Below are 20,112 nucleotides of genomic sequence, written 5' to 3' on the forward strand. Positions count from 1 at the left end.
AAATCAGTCCTGAGTGCTCCCTGGAAGGACAGATCGTGAAGCTGAGGCTCCAATACTTTGGCCACCTCATGAGAAGAGAAGAATCCTTGTAAAAGACCCTGATGTTGGGAAAGATTGAGGGCACTAGGAGAAGGGGACGACAGAGGACAAGATGGTTGGACAGTGTTCTCGAAGCTACGAACATGAGTTTGACCAAACTGCGGGAGGCAGTGCAAGACAGGAGTGCCTGGCGTGCTATGGTCCATGGGGTCACGAAGAGTCGGACACGACTAAACGACTAAACAACAACAACAAGACTAGTTCAAATCGAAAACATGACTCTGCTTCCTTTGTTGCTCCAGAAGCTGAAGCCAAGTCAGCTGCATGGAGAATGAGATTGAAGACTTCAGCATCCTAAAATAAACTTTGATCTACCTACATTGAGCCGGCAGACATACAAGCGGTATGCAGAAAAAAATTAAGGTTAAAGCTAAGAAAGTGAGAGAAAAAGGAGAGGATGGGACTAAGTTCCATCACTATAGCCGAGGACGGGAAATTTGAATTTAATGTTGGTGCTAGTAATGACGGAAATCCAGGTGAAAGTTCCAGTGGTCAGGTACAAGGGGGAAGATGGGGTGGGGTGGGGGCACAAGGGGAGAATCTGAGATACAAAACTCAGAAGAAGAAGTAACAGAAAAATAAAATGAGAAACTGGGAGATGCTGATCAATATGGTTGACATCAATTCATCAATATGAGGAAAAATAAAAAGCAAGATTTTTCAAATGCAACCAGATTGTACCTCAAAAAAAAACAGCAAAAGAAATTCACTATTGCAGCCACCACAGCAGCAACAGTGGGCAATACATTCCTTGGAGGCCAGATTTGTTGCCCCTGTATATTCTGCCATCCAAAGTGGCCCCCTCACCTTGCCTCATGGGTGGCCCCCTCCCTGCTTGAATGCAACATGGGCTATTCTCATTTTGGCTAACAACCCAATTATGGCAAAGACATTCCTTTTATGATCTTCACTGATAATCATTGCCTAGAGGTTGATGGTGGACATATTGATGACTTGACTGTTGGAACCTTATACCAATTATCTAACCTTTGCAGTGGCTCCATTTAATCTTCAGGAATAATGTACTTGTTTTGACATATGAATTGCTGTGCATGAGACTTGTACTTGTTTCTCCCTCATGTCCTCTGCTGCTGTGTCTGAGTGAGCAACAAAAGACACATCAAAGTAGCCTTTGCAAAGCCTCGGGTAGGAGGCAAGGTTCTTTCTATGCTTCATATGTTCTTCAACCAGAATTTTGCTGGACATACTACTACTGTTGATGATATTGGAAATATCAAAAGATATTGTAAGGCCAGGATTAAAACAGTCATTGAACTACTTTCATAAAATGAATAATTTGGACTTGCTTTTTCTGAACTGCAGCAATCCATGCCAAACTGCTTTTAAAACCAATGGGTGGATCAAAAGCAGTCTGTGATACAGAATCAGGTAGGTAGCCATGTTGGTCTGACGCAGTAGAAATATATAAAAAAATTGTCCAGTAGCACCTTAGAGACCAACTACATTTTTTGGTAGCACCTTAAAGACCAACTAAGTTTATATTTTGGTATGAGCTTTCGTGTGCATGCACACTTCTTCATATATCTGAAGAAATGTGCATGCACACGAAAGCTCATACCAAAATATAAACTTAGTTGGTCTTTAAGGTGCTACTGAAAGAATTTTTTTTATTTTGCTTCGACTCAGACCAACACAGCTACCTACCTGTAACTACATTTTTTGGGTATGAGCTTTCGTGTGCATGCACACTTCTGCATGCACATGAAAGCTCATACCAAGAACAAACGTAGTTGGTCTCTAAGGTGCTACTGGACAATTTTATTATCCTTATTATTGTATATTTCTACTGTGATATAGAATGTTGGTCAGCTATTCAAGGGCTCTTCCCATGTGAGCCTGAGCAGCTCTTTTGAGCCTAGCTTTATCAGATGATAATGGCATCATACTCGTCTCTATATTATTGAACTCTCTGAAAATTAAAAGGGCTGGAAGCAGAGCCCACAAAAGCTCAGGTGACTTAAAAGGAAATAGGAGGGATGCCAAGTGAGCCATCAGCAACCTAACCATGTGATAAACCCAGAGGCAACTCCAAAGTTGTTATGCCACTGCCTATGGAATCTGCTAAGGGACCAGATGCTCTTGTTAGAATAAATATCTTCCATGGCTCGGCATCTGGATCTTTTGAGGAAGAACAGGATAAATTGCATTCACAATTGTGTACATGTATTAAAGCACAACACACACTTTTAAAAGTTCATAATTGACTTAAATTACACATTTACTGTTTCAAAATGAATTTGATATGAAGAGGGGCGGGAATATGACGTAGCAAGTTTCAGGTTAGGGGGTTTTAAGTGCACATTTTCTTTCATTTAACAGCTCATTTGCACAGATGTTACCTGTTACAAATGTGTATATTATAAATGCCAGTGTTTCTATATTGAAAACCATATTGCAACAAAACCACGACCAACTTTTTAGGTCTCAGAGGGATTTTCCTGGTTAAATATAAATATTATCTTAATAAATTGAAAAGTTAATATACCTTTTAAAGAATAGAAATGTTATTGGCCAAACCCCCAGCTCATTAACACATGCCCTACTCAATTAATCTAAAAGACTTAATATCCTGATCATTTATAGTATTCAACTTTAACTTAGCTCAAATATTAATGAGTGTCATGGAACGAAACTGAATCTGAATAAGGCAGCCTATATACAGAGTGGATGGGAGGCTATTAGTTAAAATATTTCTAGACTATAGCAAGTAATATTTGCTAAACATGTTAACATTTTAATGGACAGGTTTTCACAGTTAATTTTTTCTCTCCATACAATGTTATCCAAGGATGAGTTTGCACTAGGTTCTAATAGATACAGTTTTTTCTTCTCAGGAGTTCATAGAATCATAGAGTTGGAAGGGACCCTGAGCATAATCTAGTCCAACCCATATACCCAGCTGTCCCATAAAGGGATCAAACCTACAACCTTGGCATTATCAGCACCACACTCTAACCTATCTGGTGGCACCCACTACTGAAATCGATTTCTTCCCCCTGTACATTCTCAGTGGAGTTTTCCCCAGACTCGACCCCCCCCCACTCCGCAAACTTCATAAACCCCTTGCACTCAAGAGTGTTGATTTCCTTGTTTCACAGCCCTATCTACCTGCTCTCAACTTTGCCCTCTATAAACATTTTGCCATTATAGCATTTTTAAAAACCCATTTTAAACTAGTATATATATTGTATGGAAGGTAGATTTATGTCACAATTCTATGCCAACCACTTGAAAACTACTGTAAGTGTTAGTGGGGCTTTTACTGCCAAGTAAGTGTGCACTGTATTGCAGTCTTATTCTTTTGCCAGTAATATAGAAAGGAAATGAGGTGACCCTCACATTTAGAGAGTGGGGACTATTAAATCTGTATCTTATTCAATATTCAATACAAATAGGGACGTGGGTGGTGCTGTGGGTTAAACTACAGAGCCTAGGTTCGAATCCCTGCAACGGGGTGAGCTCCCATTCCTAGCTCCTGCCAACCTAGCAGTTCAAAAGCACGTCAAAGTGCAAGTAGATAAATAGGTACCGCTCCGGTGGGAAGGTAAACGGCATTTCTGTGTGCTGCTCTGGTTCGCTAAAAGCAGCTTAGTCATGCTGGCCACATGACCTGGAAGCTGTACGCTGGCTCCCTCGGCCAATAACGTGAGATGAGCGCCACAACCCCAGAGTCGGTCACGACTGGACCTAATGGTAAGGGGTCCCTTTACCTTTATTCAATGCAAATAGTGTATCATCCTTATTAACATTAAATAATATTAATAGTAACAATAATTATTAATGGTAACAATCCTTATTACCAAAGGGTAATTACTTGTCTGACACAGTTTTGCTACCATTAGCTGTCTGACAAGTTAGAACAAGCACATTCAGTAGGTCTCTCAGTTATTTCTCATTTTACGAATAATTAACCAATAGTTAAATGGAAGAAAGCATGACTAAATATGTTAAATGCTGTTGCTTCCATTGTTAACATGTTAATCTACAGCCACTTGATGTAAAAATAAGAGTTGTTAAAACAACTGAACCTGAACTGGATCATGGAATATTTATATCTCACTGTAGTTCTTTAAAGAGTTATGTCCTTACATTTTAATGTCTATACTGTAGTTGGTCAGAGCACTACAAATCAATGCTTCTTTCCATCACTCCTGCATTTGACTATAATTTACAGCTCAGCAAGAAGACTCATGAAACAAGTGCCTATTTTACTTTGGCAAACTAATTCTAGCTAATCAAAGCTTTCCAGCAAAACAACTCAGCATGAAACTCTGCAAGGAAAATATGCAGAGAACAAAGCTTTTTGTCAAACAACACATCTCAAGATGTAAACACATATGTCTCTTATAGGAAATTTTATCGCTTCCACATTAATCGGCACACAAAAGGAGTATTCTTGTCGCAGACCCGGTGCAACTGGGGAGCCATCGTCACTGGAAACAAGAGCCTGATTAGGTTCCCACACAGATATGAATAGACTTTCCTTTTTTTAGTGTAATGCCGCTTTTCTTATTTCTTAAGAACAGACTGGCAATTGTAACTGTTCAGAAAAAAAAGCTCCAAACAACTCTCCTGAATTGTCTTGGAACTTGGACATTTATTTCTTCATTTCTGGCTTCTTTTGTTGTCACAACCCAATAACATCTATTATCCCATCTGGTTGTCCTCTTCTGGAAAGCCTGAGTTAATCCACAGCTGTAAAGATGAACAAGAACTTAGCAGGCTCCAAGCACACTAAGGTCTCTTATCTGCTAATGAAGTCGGCAGTCTGCGGGACAGATGTTAAAAGGATCTGTAAAATAAGTCAGTGACAAAGATCCTGACCTCTGCTGGGGAAATTTTTTTATTATTCCGGAAAAGGACATAATTGCATAGAAAAGCATTAACAATTAAAGGAACCATATCAGTTCTTTATGGATTCTGATTTCTTCCCTCAGCTTTCAAAAGAAACAGACGGTCAGTTGTTGCTATAGGGAACAGATAATGCACTCTGGTGCAAATATTACTAGCCACAGATAATTTGTCATGGACTCCAAAGAGATGGTGCTGCTTCTCTTTGCTGTCTTCTTGAATGCTGGAGTATCAACAATGCAGTGTTAATTGTTGCAGTATGTGCTAGCGGTATTGAAAAGGCAGTGCTAATTTACAATGCCAGTCATAGTGTTTCCGTTTTTTTTTTAAAAAAAATAGCATGGTGGTAAATGTAACATTTTCTTCAAATGTTGCTAACAGCTCTTTTAACATTCTTGCATTTAAACATCAAACAATCTCTGGCTGCTCCAGGTCTCAAAATTTTGTTTTTGGGTTGCTGTCTTTAAAAGAAAACTGCAACAAACAAACAAATAATGATTTCTCTGGTCCTTAAAAAAAAAAAACACGAAAAAGCAGTTTTTGCAAACATGTAAATTCTTTTGCTCCGGACATTAGGCAAAAGTGTGCAAAAGTAAGCCACTTCACCCCTGGAACTATCTTTTGCCATTCACATTTTTTCATCCTTCTACCCATGTAATGTGTGGTCCATTCAGAATGTGTAGATATGGGTAAGGGCCCCTCCCTTCTACTGTGTCAATAATGACTGGAATGAAGTTGGCATTTTCTGGGAGCACCCATTCATGCAGACGACTGGTTAGCATGATCTCTTTCTTTCATTCTCTTTTGGCAAAATCAGACAAGTCAGATGTCTGCAATGGAGCCCCTTCATACAAGTCATAGCCACTTCATTATCTAAGCTGGAGAAGGAGAATCAGGACTAAGCCACCTAATGCATGGGTTCACCCATGCATTAGGTGGAGCGGACACGGAGAAGCGGACACGGAGCAATGGATTCAAACTTAAAGAAAGAAGATTCCACCTAAACATTAGGAAGAACCTCCTGACAGTAAGAGCTGTTCGGCAGTGGAATTTGCTGCCAAGGAGTGTGGTGGAGTCTCCTTCTTTGGAGGTCTTTAAGCAGAGGCTTGACGGGCATATGTCAAGAATGCTTTGATGGTGTTTCCTGCTTGGCAGGGGGTTGGACTGGATGGCCCTTGTGGTCTCTTCCAACTCTATGATTCTATGATTCTATGATTCACTCATAACTCTGTTCTGTTTCTACATAAATCTGTGATTTTTCTTAATCCACACAAAAAAATTGCATTTTAACTGTCTTTTATAATAGATTTTCTCTCAAAATATGCATTTCTGCATATTTCACCTCAAAACACAACAGTGGTACAAGCAATAACAACATAAAGATGGTGAGTACTGAGTATATAGCTAAAGAAGTGTCTAGTTCAGAGACCAGAGTGTGAGATTCCAGTAAGCAAAGGACAAGAGAGGGATTTTATTTTTATTTTTAAGGGCTGGTATAGGATTATCGATTACAGAATTTGTTTTAATGTGACTGAAATGAGCTTCACGACATGAAAAATATATAGAAACAATTGCCTTGATACAGAGCCCTGCAGATTGTATGATGCAAAGAAAAGAAATGATTATTATTAATAGGACCCTTCGTAACAGATAGCACTTGACAGGGTTACATAGGCAGTCCTGCATAATTGGTTTTCCTCATTCCTTTCAGTGCAGGGCAGTTCTTGTACAATGGGTTTTGTGTGCCTGGAGCTGATCCCTCAGTTGAAACTGAAGTGGGCTTGTGGGTGGAGGAGCATGTGTGTGCATCAGGACCTCTGCACCCACAGCCCCTGTAACACTGACAAGAAAATCCCCTTTGTGGTTTACATACATAGGGTGCTCTTCAACAGAGGGCTTGACACTTCTTTTTCTGAACTGCAACTTTGACATAGTAAATTGAGGGGTATTGTGCTCCCTGAGAACAGTCAAATTACATAGGGCAGATTCAATTATGATGTTTAAATATAACTTCCTTGAATTACCTGTTCACAACCAGTTTACCATAAAATCGAAAGCAAAGCCACAAAGTACACTTGGATAAACCACAAATAGCTGCCAGCCGCTGCGGCAATTGAAAGAATTTGGCACTTGGCCGTTGCCTCTATATACTAGCATTTGCTTCCCATCTGAAATAAAGCAATTGTTTTATTAGTGTTATTAAATTTCAGCAAATTTCTACCGGTAAGTATAATGTAACCCATCACCCTATATTGGCATATATTTACTGTAACAGCATCAGAACTGACAAAAAGTTTACAAAATGGGAATTTACATAAGTGTGTGTGTGTGTGTGTGTGTGTGTGTGTGTGTGTGTGAGAGAGAGAGAGAGAGAGAGAGAGAGAGAGAGAGAGAGTTTCTAAAATTTTATCAGCACTCTGAAGAAACCAAAGAACAGAAGCCTTAAAAGGTTACGTGCACAGCAGTTAGAGACATGTAACCTGGAGCTAGCTCCACTTCCTTAGGCTCACGTTGTGCTTTACAGAACATAGGAAATGGCTGCAGCTTTTGCCACAATTGAGAAACTGGTCAACCTGCTTCTCACTCAAGAGATTGGGGGTCAGGCAAGGACCCCCCATTCCGAGCAGAGCAAATACAAGACAGCCCTGTTTAGGGAAGTTTTTAAATATTTAATGCTGTATTGTTTTTAACACTCGATTGGGAGCTGCCCAGAGTGGCTGGAGAAACTCAGCCATTATTATTATTATGAAAAGCCAGCTGGAAGAGAAGTGTTTAAGGAATTCCAAAATGCCAGAAGCATGGTATTCTACTACAAATCAATGGGCAAGGAGTTCCAGAGTCACCAAGGAGAAAGCTCTCTCCCTTATAGTCACCTACGCTGACCTAGAAGATAGGCACATCAAGAGGGCCTTTCCTTGTTGATCACTGTCTGGAAGAAAGGAATCTCCTGTTCTGGACAGGTTTTCACTCCCTCTAAAGGAGCAGGTACATAGCTTTGTCACTAAAGGTCCAAGTGATCTCTGTGACTAGGAGTGCCTTTTACAAGCTTCAAATGGTACACCAGCTATGGCTACACTTGGATTGAGATCACTTGGCCAATGTGGTCCCAAACATTGGTAACCTTGGTACTAGATTACCACAATGTGATCTATGAGGAGTTTCCCTTGGGCCTAGTCTGGGAAGAGCAGCTGGAAATGCAGCAGTTAGATTGCTGATTGGAGTTGATGGCAAACAGCATTTGACACCTCTCCTAAAACATCTGCACTGGCTGTGCATATGCTACTAGGTCATTTTCAGGGTTCTTGGGTTTAGGAATGACTGCACCCTTATATCCCATCTAAATTACTGAGAGGATCCAGAGGAGTGCTGTTAGTTGTGCCCCATGTTACAGACACCCAACTGATCTCAACTATAAGTTGGACATTTAGTGTTGCCGATCCCATGCTGTGGAACACCCTCCTAGCAGGGAAGTATTGAGCAGAGGGGGGTGAAGTAGTAGGCTATATGCATGATCCTTCTAATCCCTGGATGCAATGTTAAAATATAAGCCAGACTAGCTTCCTGTGTTGAGGTGATCACCTGGGTGATGGGCAATTAAGAGAATGAAGTAAAGGGGGTTCTGTGCAATTGGCAAATTGGTGGAGCCCCTCCCTCAATCCAAAGATAGTTAGGACAAACCCTGAGTTTAGAGTTCAAAGGGGCAGTGTTGTGACCCAGATGTAAAGCAGTGATCTTGAGAGATAGTCAGAGCAACCTTTGAGAGCAATGCTTGATTTCTATTTGAATCTAAGGCAGGGGCGGAAGAAGGGGGTGGAGGGGTGGTCCACTCCAGGCGCCATCTCTGAGGGGGGTGACAAGAAAGCACCCCGGGGGGGCTCACCTTGCCGGCCCTGGGCGCGGCGGCACGAGCCGCTGCTATCATGCCGCCGCAGCCACATGTGGAGGATCCTCCGCTCATGACTGCACCCTCTGCCGCCATCCGTACAGCGCCTGAGTGGCACTGTTGGCAAACCGCCCGGCAGCACATGCACGTGTGCTGTACGTACACGCATGCGCGCTGCTGCTTGAGCACCATATGGATGGCGTCAGGATCTCTGCACCGCCACTGCAGCCGCAAGCAGAGTATCCCATCGTACATACGGTGCAGCGCATGCACAATACGTAGTGGTGTGCATGCATGCACAGTACATAGCAGCGTGCACACATGCATCATACGTACGGCACGCGTGCATGCACTGCCGGGTGGTTTGCCCCGCCCCCCACACCAGGTGCTGGTTCTCCTTCCTTCACCCCTGATCCAAGGCTGCAGCTATGGAAGAAACTGTTAATGCTATGAACCCCTCCATTGTAGGCTCAGGTTGTTATAGATGTGTAAATAAATCTCATATCCTAAAGACAACACAATCTCTACTGTGCCCCATTTCAAAAAGAAAAAGGAACCCTGGGTAAGCATCTGGAACCCTTGGAATCTTCCACCGCTCAGAGATTGGGATGCTGTGCAGCAGTATTATGATTTGGTGGTAATATATATATAGCCAAGGGTTCCATGGAACAGAAGAAATTGTGTGAAGCCACTCAAAGAAAAGAGATGAACTTAAAGTTCACACAGAGCTCAAAGTTTCTGAAGTCTGAGCAGCATGCAGTTACACATGGAAAGAGGCTGGCCTCTTCTGTAATATTAATACAGAACAATATATATAGCAACATTCCCTCTTCTTTTCTACTCTCTCTCTCTCTCTTTCTCTCTAAATATATATAAAACAATCACTCCTGATGTCCAGAAAGCAATATTTCTTCTGTGTCCGATTCAAAACAGTAAATTGGGAGTAGAAAGGAGAGGCAATTTTGCTATATTGAAAATGGAGCTCCTAAACTCAGCAGTGCAGCTCCCTCATGAAACCATCTTGAGGGTAAGGCAAAGACTCACACTGACTCTGTGGCTGCGCCTCACCTCATTTCACTCATTTTTTTTTTCAACAGACTGAGTGTTGCTCTGCTGAGAATATGATGCTAAACCACTTTTCCTGTCGAGTTTTTTAAACAGGGCCTCTGAGAAAGGGTTTGATACAACTCAATGACTGAAGTAATACCTTTGTCCATCTGAGCATTAAATGGCCCATTGAAATACAGCTTAGCTTGAAGGAATTTTTCAGTAAATGGTGGTTTCTAATTCCCCTCCCCCCAACTCTTCTCCCAGCTGACCAGATTCTGGCTTCAAAACTGCAGTTCAATCACTTTCAGCTGCCTCTCAGGTCAGGCCTTTAGCCAGTGTTAATTAAATATAACCCCTTTAGAATACTAGAGGTTAACCGAGAGCAACAAATTGGTCTTCAATACAGAATCTAGCACTATTCAAACAAAAGAGATTTGTGTGAGAGTCCTTCTTTGCTTATATTGTCCTTAATGCATTAAATATATAAGGGGGAGAACAAAGGATTATTTCTTTTCAGTTTGAAATGGTAAAAGCATTAAAACATATTTCCTGCTTTGCATATTATTTGTCTTTCAAAAAATACACACCATAAAAGAAAAGTGCTGCAGCAGATAGTTTTGCAACTACAGCAGCACTATTCCAATTTGATAAAGTGAAACTGTAAAAAAATAAAAATCAATGCACCAGACAGACACTTTCCTTTTCTTAAATTCCTCCTTGTAGTTGTTAGAAGTTTACATTTTACATATTTCATTTGTTTTGGTCTCTAGTCAGCACAGATGTTCATATACCTTCAATTGTACATAGTCAGAATTCACTGTCTGTTCCATACACTTGGACTCGAACGGCACGACTGAAAACTAACTGAAATTGTCTTCCTTTCTCTTCCTAATGATTTCAAATGAGTATTGTTGGCTTTTCAGAATGAATATTTGTTTAGTGCTCTGTTAAGAAAATTAAATAAAATGGGGGTGGGTTTTGTTTGTTTTTATAATTGTCCATAGCTATCTGAAGATTAAGGTAAGCTGAAAGGTTTTATTTTAAATGCACAGCAATTAGCCTTGTCTCCATGAACATGACTTTACTGTAAATACTCCACCTTGACTATCCCTTTGTCCCAAGTTTCCTTGAAGAAAGCAACCAAGCGATAATTCAGCATTATTGCTGCTTCAGTGCCCTAATCGCTTAAAGAGCAGCAAAGACCCTATTGCTCACAGCCACAAGGCTACTACAGTCTCCTGGCCTAAGGCAGGCTTCACAACCCAGCAGCATCCAGATGTCAGGAGAAATATCCAGGTCTTGATGCAGCATGCCGCTCCTTTCCAGTATGGCCTAACAGCTGTTTCAGCTGCTGGCATTCAACCTGCTGAATACACTGAGACCGTGGCAGACTAGGGAATAGAAATAGGGTGGAACTGAAATACTGAAATTGCCCCATTTCATGTGGGTATCAAGAAAACACCAAAAAGTTCTACGCAAAAAGCTTACTAACTTCCATTCCTTCATATATATTCTGTATTTTTAATCCTCAGGTCTGATTGCTTGACCTGCCTACTTAGGGAAGCGATCCTGTTGCAAGGATATGATGTGGAGTCCGATAGGCTGACCAGCAAACATGCAGAATCTCCAGCAATATTACCCATCACCACTGCTTTTAATTAAAAGGAATCCATTTTCACCAACTCTCAGCATGTTATCTTGTTAACCAAGCATGGCAAACTTCCTTTGCTTGAGTTACACAAAGACATGGAGGACTGCAAAAAAAAGGAAAAGGAAAGAATACACAGCACATAGAGTTTGCAGAGCTCATAAGAAGATGGTGTTCTGTAGACGATAAACATTAAAACTATGCTGAACATATGTCTGTCTTAGTTTGTAAGCTATCTTAAGAGCTTTAAAATTGCTAAGCACCTTTTTGTCCCCTAAAGGAACAAACAAAGAAAGAAAAGTCTGTAATGGCATGAGAAAAGGAGGGGTCTAAAATATATCTGGGTAGGAAGTCAACCATTCTTTACACTGGCTCAGTTAGTGACCTTAGACAAGCCACCAATTTCCACAAATCTTTTATAAAATGGGCACAGTAATAACAATACTTATGCACCTTGCATAAGAGTTGCAACGAGGCCTAATACCGCGCTCGAAAAGTGCTGGATGAGAGTTGCTACCATAAATGAGTAGGAAGTATCATTATTTGTATTTGTATCATAAATCCCGTTAAAGTTTGTAATCTTGTCCTTTGCTCTTTCACATGAGCCTTGACATTTTAACAAAATTCTTCTTGAAGGTTAAAATAAACACAGCCTCATACCAAGTGCTTGCTTATATTCACACCTTGTTATTGTTGCCTCTGCCATCTTTCTCCTCCCTGTATTTTCCCCCTCCTACTGAGCTGAGATCATTCCAGTCATTAAGTTCCGTAGGGCATAAATGCCTTTTATACTTAGGCAACTCTGTAAAAAGCAGACACCAACTTTATTTTCTATAAACTTTAAAAAAGAGAAGGTGCATGTAGGGGAAGTACTTGGGAGAGGGGGGGGGTAAACCTCTTGTATATCCCCATCCTCATTATAACCCTGCAGACTTTGCATGTTCTTGGATGGATTCACCCTTAGCAGTACTTGACTGCTTCTCTGTCTGGTGTTGCTTTTCCAGCCATGCTGCTGAGGCCCCAATCCACTCACCAGTTATGAGCTCAGATCTCAGATCATAACACATGATCCTAACCCAGCCTTGATTTTTTTTAGTTTCAAAGTAGAATGAAAGAGGGGAAATTTCAAAGCAGAAAGGAACAAAGAAAAGGGGCAGGGGGAGAGCGATTAAGGCTTTTAAAATTATAATGCATACAAAATCCAAAAGCACGAGAAATCTGCCCGTGTGTGTGCCAGTGTCCAATCCTAGTTCATAATATAGTTTGAAATTATTGGGTTATTTTCCATTTGCAGGAACTGAAGGACAGATAGGGATATTATAAATATATCCTGGCTCTACTGATCAGGAGAAGCTTTATCACTCAGCTGGGGCACTTCTGGGGAAAAGAGCCATTCTAGCATCCCATTCAATTAACATATCATTAAAAATAGCTTTTCCCCACTGAGGTTGCTGTGCTACCTGATAAGTAAACATATTATATGTAAAGTGTATACTATGTATGTATAGATTGTAAGTGTAAAAGAGTCTGTGTATAAAACAAGAAGAAAAACCCTGAAACACTTTGGTTGGAAACTAGAAAACTGAATATTATAGCTACAGTCTTCAGCTGCATCAAAGCTTTCAAATAATTCCAACGTGCAAGTTATTTAACAGAATTTGCCTATAGAACATACACAGTATATGCTTGTCTAGTCAGAAGTAAACCCCACAAAGTTCAATGGGGCTTACTCCTAGATAGGTTTACATAGGATTGCAGCAACAGGACTGTTAGATATTTTCAAAAACAGTAAAAGTCACACCTAAACATTGCATAAGCTTTTTAGGTTAAAAATTTCACTTCTGCTTATTAGAAACCTAAATGAATGTCAACTATCAATGACGGAGTATAGATGCAAGTGGCGAAATCTGCTTCTAGTGGCAAAATCTGCTTTGTAGGCAGAGAATGGTGCTGGGCAAAACACAGGTTGTCTTTAGGTGGAAGCTTTAGGTGTAAGCTTTGTGGAAGCTTGCATATCATGCACATCAGGCATCCCCAAACTCAGGCCTCCAGCTGTTTCGGGACTACAGCTCCCATCATCTCTAGCTAACAGGACCAGTGGTCAGGGATGATGGGAATTGTAGTCCCAAAACAGCTGGAGGGCCGAATTTGGGGATGCCTGATGTACATTGTACTGATGTACTTTCTCCTCCCACTCTTCCAGGAAGCTGAAACCAGTGTTCTGACCCAAAGTTAGTCTCACCAAATTCCCACTAATGAGACCTAAACTACTCACAGTTACACAATCCCATGGGTTTCTCTGGGATTTAAACACAACTCATTTGCTTTGGATTGAGGCTAAGGACTCTATAGTGGCATACTATCTGTCCAAAATGCCCAAAAGTATGTAAATTGCACCCCAAATCTATCTGTAATATTCATTGAATTGGGCAGACTGATTCATGATTGCATTTTGGAGAGTTAATTTTGATGAAAAAATTCACTGTAACAGATCCATGATAACCAAATGCATTTGGCTAAAATAACAAAACAACACTACAAGAAAAATAAGGCCATTGAGAGCTTAGTAGTCTTTTGAGTGCTAGCTGGAAAGATTCTATGAGGCTAATGAAGACAGAATCTCGGCCTGTAACAATATTAAGTTTATTTTCTCTAGTGATTCGAAGAAGTGAGCAATCTGTCACTAATACACTGAGTTAAATTACTTGTCTTGTTGGAATTCCTGCTGACAGTCAGTCACTCACAGCGCTGACCTAAACATCTACCTGCTGACAAACAAATTGCAGTGTCAAACTTTGAAAAGGTAACTAGCTGGTTTTAATTTTGATTGGTCTTACTTGAATCTCTTGTGCATTCTTCCCTTTTCCTCCTCCACCCACCCTCTCCCCTCTCTCAAAATCCCCATTCTTTACTAGGCTGAAAATGAAAATAAAGGAAACTCCTGTTTAGCATTTGTGGGGGAAATTATTATTGCTGGCTGCATCAGAGAAATGTTATGTCAGATAAAACTGTTAAAGTGTGTCTAAGCAACATTAAGAGTGGCAGGCCCGCCAGTGACTGACTGGGTGAGTGAACACATTACCCAGACAGCATTGTAGGAATTAATTTTCTTCAATAAAGTGATTTTTAAGGCTCATATATTTCACAATCTAAACATATGTCACTGTTTCATAAACAAAATAAATGGATTAAAATAATACATTACCAATATGCTGACACATGGAGATATTTTAATTAGGAATACTTAAGCTGTGTGATATTTAACTGCTGTATTTGCTGAAGAGGAGCAGGCATCATTTCATAAGGCAAGAAGCCGCCAGAGCACTTTACATGGTGAGGGACTGAAGCGGGACCAAATAGCTCTCATTTTCGAAAGTAAGCCCATTGCGCAGAATCCTCGCAAACGTAAACTGTTTTAAGCTCACAGAAGAATACAAAGAACTCCATAAATTGAGGCAGGCCATGGAACCAACTTTTTCATTGGAGACAGGATGGGGGATGGGAGGGAAGGAAGCAAGGAATATGTCTCAGACATGCCAGTTCTTGAGAATATTATTTCTTCATAAAAGGCAACACTTCACATATTAGCTATTTCAGGGACATATTTACATGACTGTCACATCACAAGAGCCTCTTTCCTACACATTCTTCTTGACTTTACTGTAAGGGCCAGCACAAAAATAGCTGAGGAAAGCAAATGTCAACCCCAGTCCTGAAATTTATATGTGTGAGAGAATTAGAATAAGTAGAAATGTAATATATTGTTTACTGTACAGAGTGCCCTCTGTTCTCTAAAGGTCAAAAGCATTGTAACCTTAGAGTTACAGTTTCTGATTGTTCCCAGGGTTAAATACATTATCAAAATTAATGGTTCAAACCCCCTCAACCTTCAGATATATGAGTATTCATGCCTCCATCTGCCAAACTGTTCAACTAAAAATAGCATTCTTTGGCCTTCATTCTGCTAATACTGCACCCCTGAGGCAGGCTCTGCAATGCTTCAGCAGTACTTTGGATCTTCACCCAGTGGTATAACAAAAGGTCATTACTTTGTGTAAGAAAAGGGGGGCTGGGGGAGAAGAGCAACAGACTAAAGAAGCATACTGCATGGGTATTTTGTTGTTGTTGTTGTTTAATTTAGTTGATGATAAAAACTTCAGTCTTCCAGCACACAGCTGCAACCATAGCTAAGACTTGCCAAGCCTCATTAATGGTATACGCAATAAACTTTGAAGGACAAATTATACAAGAAACATCAGGGGAAAGGTAGGAATCATAGGTTTGCTTGTTTGCTCTCACTTCTGTTACACTTTCTCTCTCTCTCCAGAAGATTACATTGCCTAGGAATAACTCCAGCTAACATAACTGCAATGCGTTATCACTTTCAATAATTTATCAGCAGTTGTCATACAACTGTACCATTTCTTTAGTGTGTGTGTGTGTGTGTGTGTGTGTGTGTGTGTGTGTGTGTGTGATTCTGGAAAATTACTACTACTACTACTATTAATAATAATGTTATCATTTATACCCTGCCCATCTGGCTGGGCTTCCCCAGCTACTCTGGGCAGCTTATAGCATATATTAAAAATGGTAAAACATCAGACATAAAAAATTTCCCAGTACAGGGCTGCCTTACTGGTTTTGCTATGGGGAATGGAAGGAGAAATGATAGGAGGGCCTCACAAAAGATTTCATATAGTGAAGCCTTCTAAGACAGATGTGCGTCTACTGAGCTGCCATGGGATTTCCCAGGAACAGGGTTGCTACGAGTCCACTGAAAGGCTGGGAAACAATCCCTGAAGACTTACACTCAGCTGCATACATGTACCCAGAGTAAAACTAAAATAAATTCTACAAATTTAAAAAGTTTGGTATATATATATATATATATATATATATATATATATATATATATATACAGAGTGGTAAAAAAGAAGAAGAGGGACTAGTATAGGAGGACGACGAAAAGAGGAGAGGAAACACTGAATAATAGCACAAGCTGTATCACTGCTCCTTCTCTATCACCTTCATAAAAAACTGCCAGTATGTATTAAGGAGGGTTGATTTAAACCATTATTTGTCGGCATGGTATGGTCCTTTCATAACTTCTTATATAAATGCACCGCTGCATCTGGAAAAGTATCTCATGTCAGAAAGGTAGCTAGAATGGAATTGTGTGAAGTTGTACACATACCACGATTTCCCCCACACATTTAATATAGATAAACATGGCTTCTGCAAGGACAAGCCATGTCTTACAAATGGACTTGGATTTTCAAAAATATTTCACCAAGGACTCCTGAGTAAGCTTAACAGTCATGGAATATGAGAAGTGGCTCAGGAATTGGTTAAGCAGAGAGTAGGGCTAAATGCAGAGGTCTCCAAATGGAGGGATGTAGAAAAGTAGAATTCCCCAAGGATTGGTATTGGGACCTGGGCTTTGAAACTTGTTCATAAATGATCTAAAGTTGGGGTGGACAGTGAGGTAGCCAAGTCTGCTGATTATGCTAAATTGTTCAGCATTGTTAAAACAAAAAGAGATTGAAAACAGCTCCAAAAGCACCTCTCCAAACTGAGTAAAATGGCAAGGGCAATTCAATGTAGACAAGTGTAAAGTGATGCATGTTCATATATACACTCATGGGTCAGTGAATGACCAGGAAAGAGACTTTGGGTTCCTAGTGAATAGTGAATAGCTCCATGAAAGGGATCACTAGTAAAGGAATATCTTAATGCCATTATACAAATCTGTGGGGTGACCACCTACTGTGTACAGTTCTGATCACATCACATCAAAATGAATATTGTAGAGTGTAAAAGGTTAAGAAAATGGCAACCAAATTGATGAAGGGGATGGAACAACTCACCTGGGATGAAAGGTTGCAGCATTTGGAACTCTTAGTTTAGGGAAAGAAGAGTATGAGGTGACATGATAGAAGTTTTTAAATTATGCCAGACATGGAAAAGGTTTTTCTCCCTCACCCATAACATTAGAACTCATGGGCAACCAATGAAGCTGAATGTTGGAAGATTCAGGAGACACAAGTACCTTTTGTATGGCTCTCTCACACACAAAAGCCAGTGATGGGCTAAAAGAAGACTGGACAAATTCATGAAGGACAAGGATCTCAATGGCTACTAGCCATGATGCCTGTGTGCTGCCTCCACAGTTGGAGGCAGTATGTTTTGAATACTGCACAAGGGAAGACTGTTCTTGTAGTCATGCCCTGCTTGCAGGTTTCCCCACAACCAAGCATCTGGTTGGCCACGGTGAGAACAGGACACTAGACTAGATGGCTATTGGCCTGATTTATCAGCTTCTTCTTATGTGGGTTAAACCACAGAGCCTAGGGCTTGCTGATCAGAAGGTCGGCGGTTCGAATCCCCACGACAGGGGTGGGCTCCCGTTGCTTGGTCCCTGCTCCTGCCAACCTAGCAGTTCGAAAGCACATCAAAGTGCAAGTAGATAAATAGGTACCACTCTGGCAGGAAGGTAAACGGCATTTCCGTGTGCTGCTCTGGTTCGCCAGAAGCGGCTTAGTCATGCTGGCCACATGACCCGGAAGCTGTACGCCGGCTCCCTCGGCCAATAAAGCAAGATGAGCACCACAACCCCAGAGTTGTCCGCGACTGGACCTAATGGTCAGGGGTCCCTTTACCTTTACCTCTTATGTTCTTAAGCTTTTTGATTTGGAGAGTAAATGTGAAAACAACTATCAATGGTTCAGGAACACTTATAAAATGGTGTTTTTTAAAAGCTTATATTTTGCCACCTCTAAAGGTCCTAAGGTTTGAGAGACAGATTACATAAGAGTCTCAATCAGGAATTTCACTATCGGGTTTGGTAGAACTTCTAGAAAATAATCCAGATAATAGTGTTCTGTAGTACTTGTTGAAGCGCAAGCCTTTAGTTATTATCTGATCTCTTTAGCTTCTAAAAAAGCAATTGTCTCTGAAATATGTAGGACACAGCCTCATGAGCAACCCAACACATCATGTAATTAAGTGATTTGTTTATTGGTAGTGTCATCTGTCTGTCAATAGAAATGTAAAATTTCCGGAACCTTCGCAAGCACTGTGATAAAAAAAACCCTTTCAACAAAAAAATTGAAATGTGGGGGCAAATCTTAATATATATACGCTCATCCACTTTACTACTATGAGAACATGAAAGTAATTGTGTATCATGGATTGGTTGGACACAGAGAAATGGTGGGAGAAACCAGCTGGAGAACCCCAAGCAGAAGGCTCAGAGCCAGGGGATTGGTGGTGGGACGATGATGAGTGGTTAGAGGGAGAAGACTGGGAGAAGGTGTTGGCAGCTGAAGAGGAAACAGGGCTCAGTGAGCATGAGGAGCCTGTGGCAGAGAGCAGAGGTTGAAGCTGCATCAGGAGAGTAGGATGGAGGAGGCCAAGAGGCAGAGATGAGTCAGGCTGGTAAAGAGGCACAGGTGTCACTTCCTCTAGCTGCAACATGCTCCCCTATCTCAAACACCACTATCTCAATTTAAGTTAACAAGTTATCCAATTTCTCCAGTGGCATCTCCTCAACATAGGTGTGCAATCTCTATTGGGAGAGCCACAGTTCCCATCATCACTGACAACTGTCCATGTGGATTGAAGCTGATGGCAGTTGTAGACCAACAGCTGAAGGGCAGCACATAGTTATCCCTGACATTGTCAGCCTGCTTCTCTTTTTCAGTTACCATATACTGTGGCCAAGTGGGGTGAGGGGCCCAAGTTCTAGGCACTGTTGTTGAAGAATTTCCTGCTAAGTGGCCTATTTGGCTGGGGCCATTCACATAGGTAGCCTTATGTGACATCACCTGAAGAAGAACAGCTGACTATTAACAGGATTTTAAAATCCCCTTGCACCCCACAGAATAACTATTTCGTTGTGGCATAAACTACCCTGTTGCCTGCAAAAACTAATATCTGAATAAGCCTATTTGCCTCGGAGGTACCACAACAATCTTTTGCTGCTAGAGACTTAACACTACTACTCTTTTGGCTGGTAATAGGTATAATATATATTTGCCACATCATTTAAATGTCCAAGAGGTAAACCTCTAGCGTGATGACTAAACACACCCCCTTGTAAGCTTTTGACTGTTGCTTCATTATTTGACACTATTGTGCCTTTTCTTGGGGAATATTAAAAAGCTATATAATAAATTGGAGTGTAAATCATTTTCACACAACATTTAGTTCCCCCTATGACAAAAATAAATAAATGACCTAGCAAGGGACCAAACTCAGACTCCTGATGGCTGCTGGCATCCAACCAACTTAACGCATGGAAAGGCTGAGATTCCATAAATACAGAAGCTGCAAGTGTTCAGTTTATGAAACAGTCATCACCAAGCCCCAAAGAAAAAATATAAAGCATTTATTCAGACACCCACTATGACCAAAAACAGCTAAACAGGGCACACTTAGAAGTAGCTTAAGAAACATAAATGCTATTAATATATCTTCCAGTAAATAGTTACATACATTTTCTTCAACCTCAAAGCAGAGACCAGAGCTTAGCACAAGTTAAGCACTTTTTAAAATCACT

General features: G+C 40.7%; 1 protein-coding gene across 22 annotated transcripts in view; it reads right to left on the reverse strand.

The window, feature by feature from the left end:
• Nucleotides 1–20,112, reverse strand: part of SOX6 (SRY-box transcription factor 6) — a 420,354-nt gene that overhangs the window by 65,748 nt on the left and 334,494 nt on the right. The gene's annotated exons all lie outside the window — the stretch shown is intronic.

This window comes from Zootoca vivipara, chromosome 1 (assembly GCF_963506605.1).
Source record: "Zootoca vivipara chromosome 1, rZooViv1.1, whole genome shotgun sequence".
In the NCBI taxonomy this organism is placed as follows: Eukaryota; Metazoa; Chordata; class Lepidosauria; order Squamata; family Lacertidae; genus Zootoca; species Zootoca vivipara.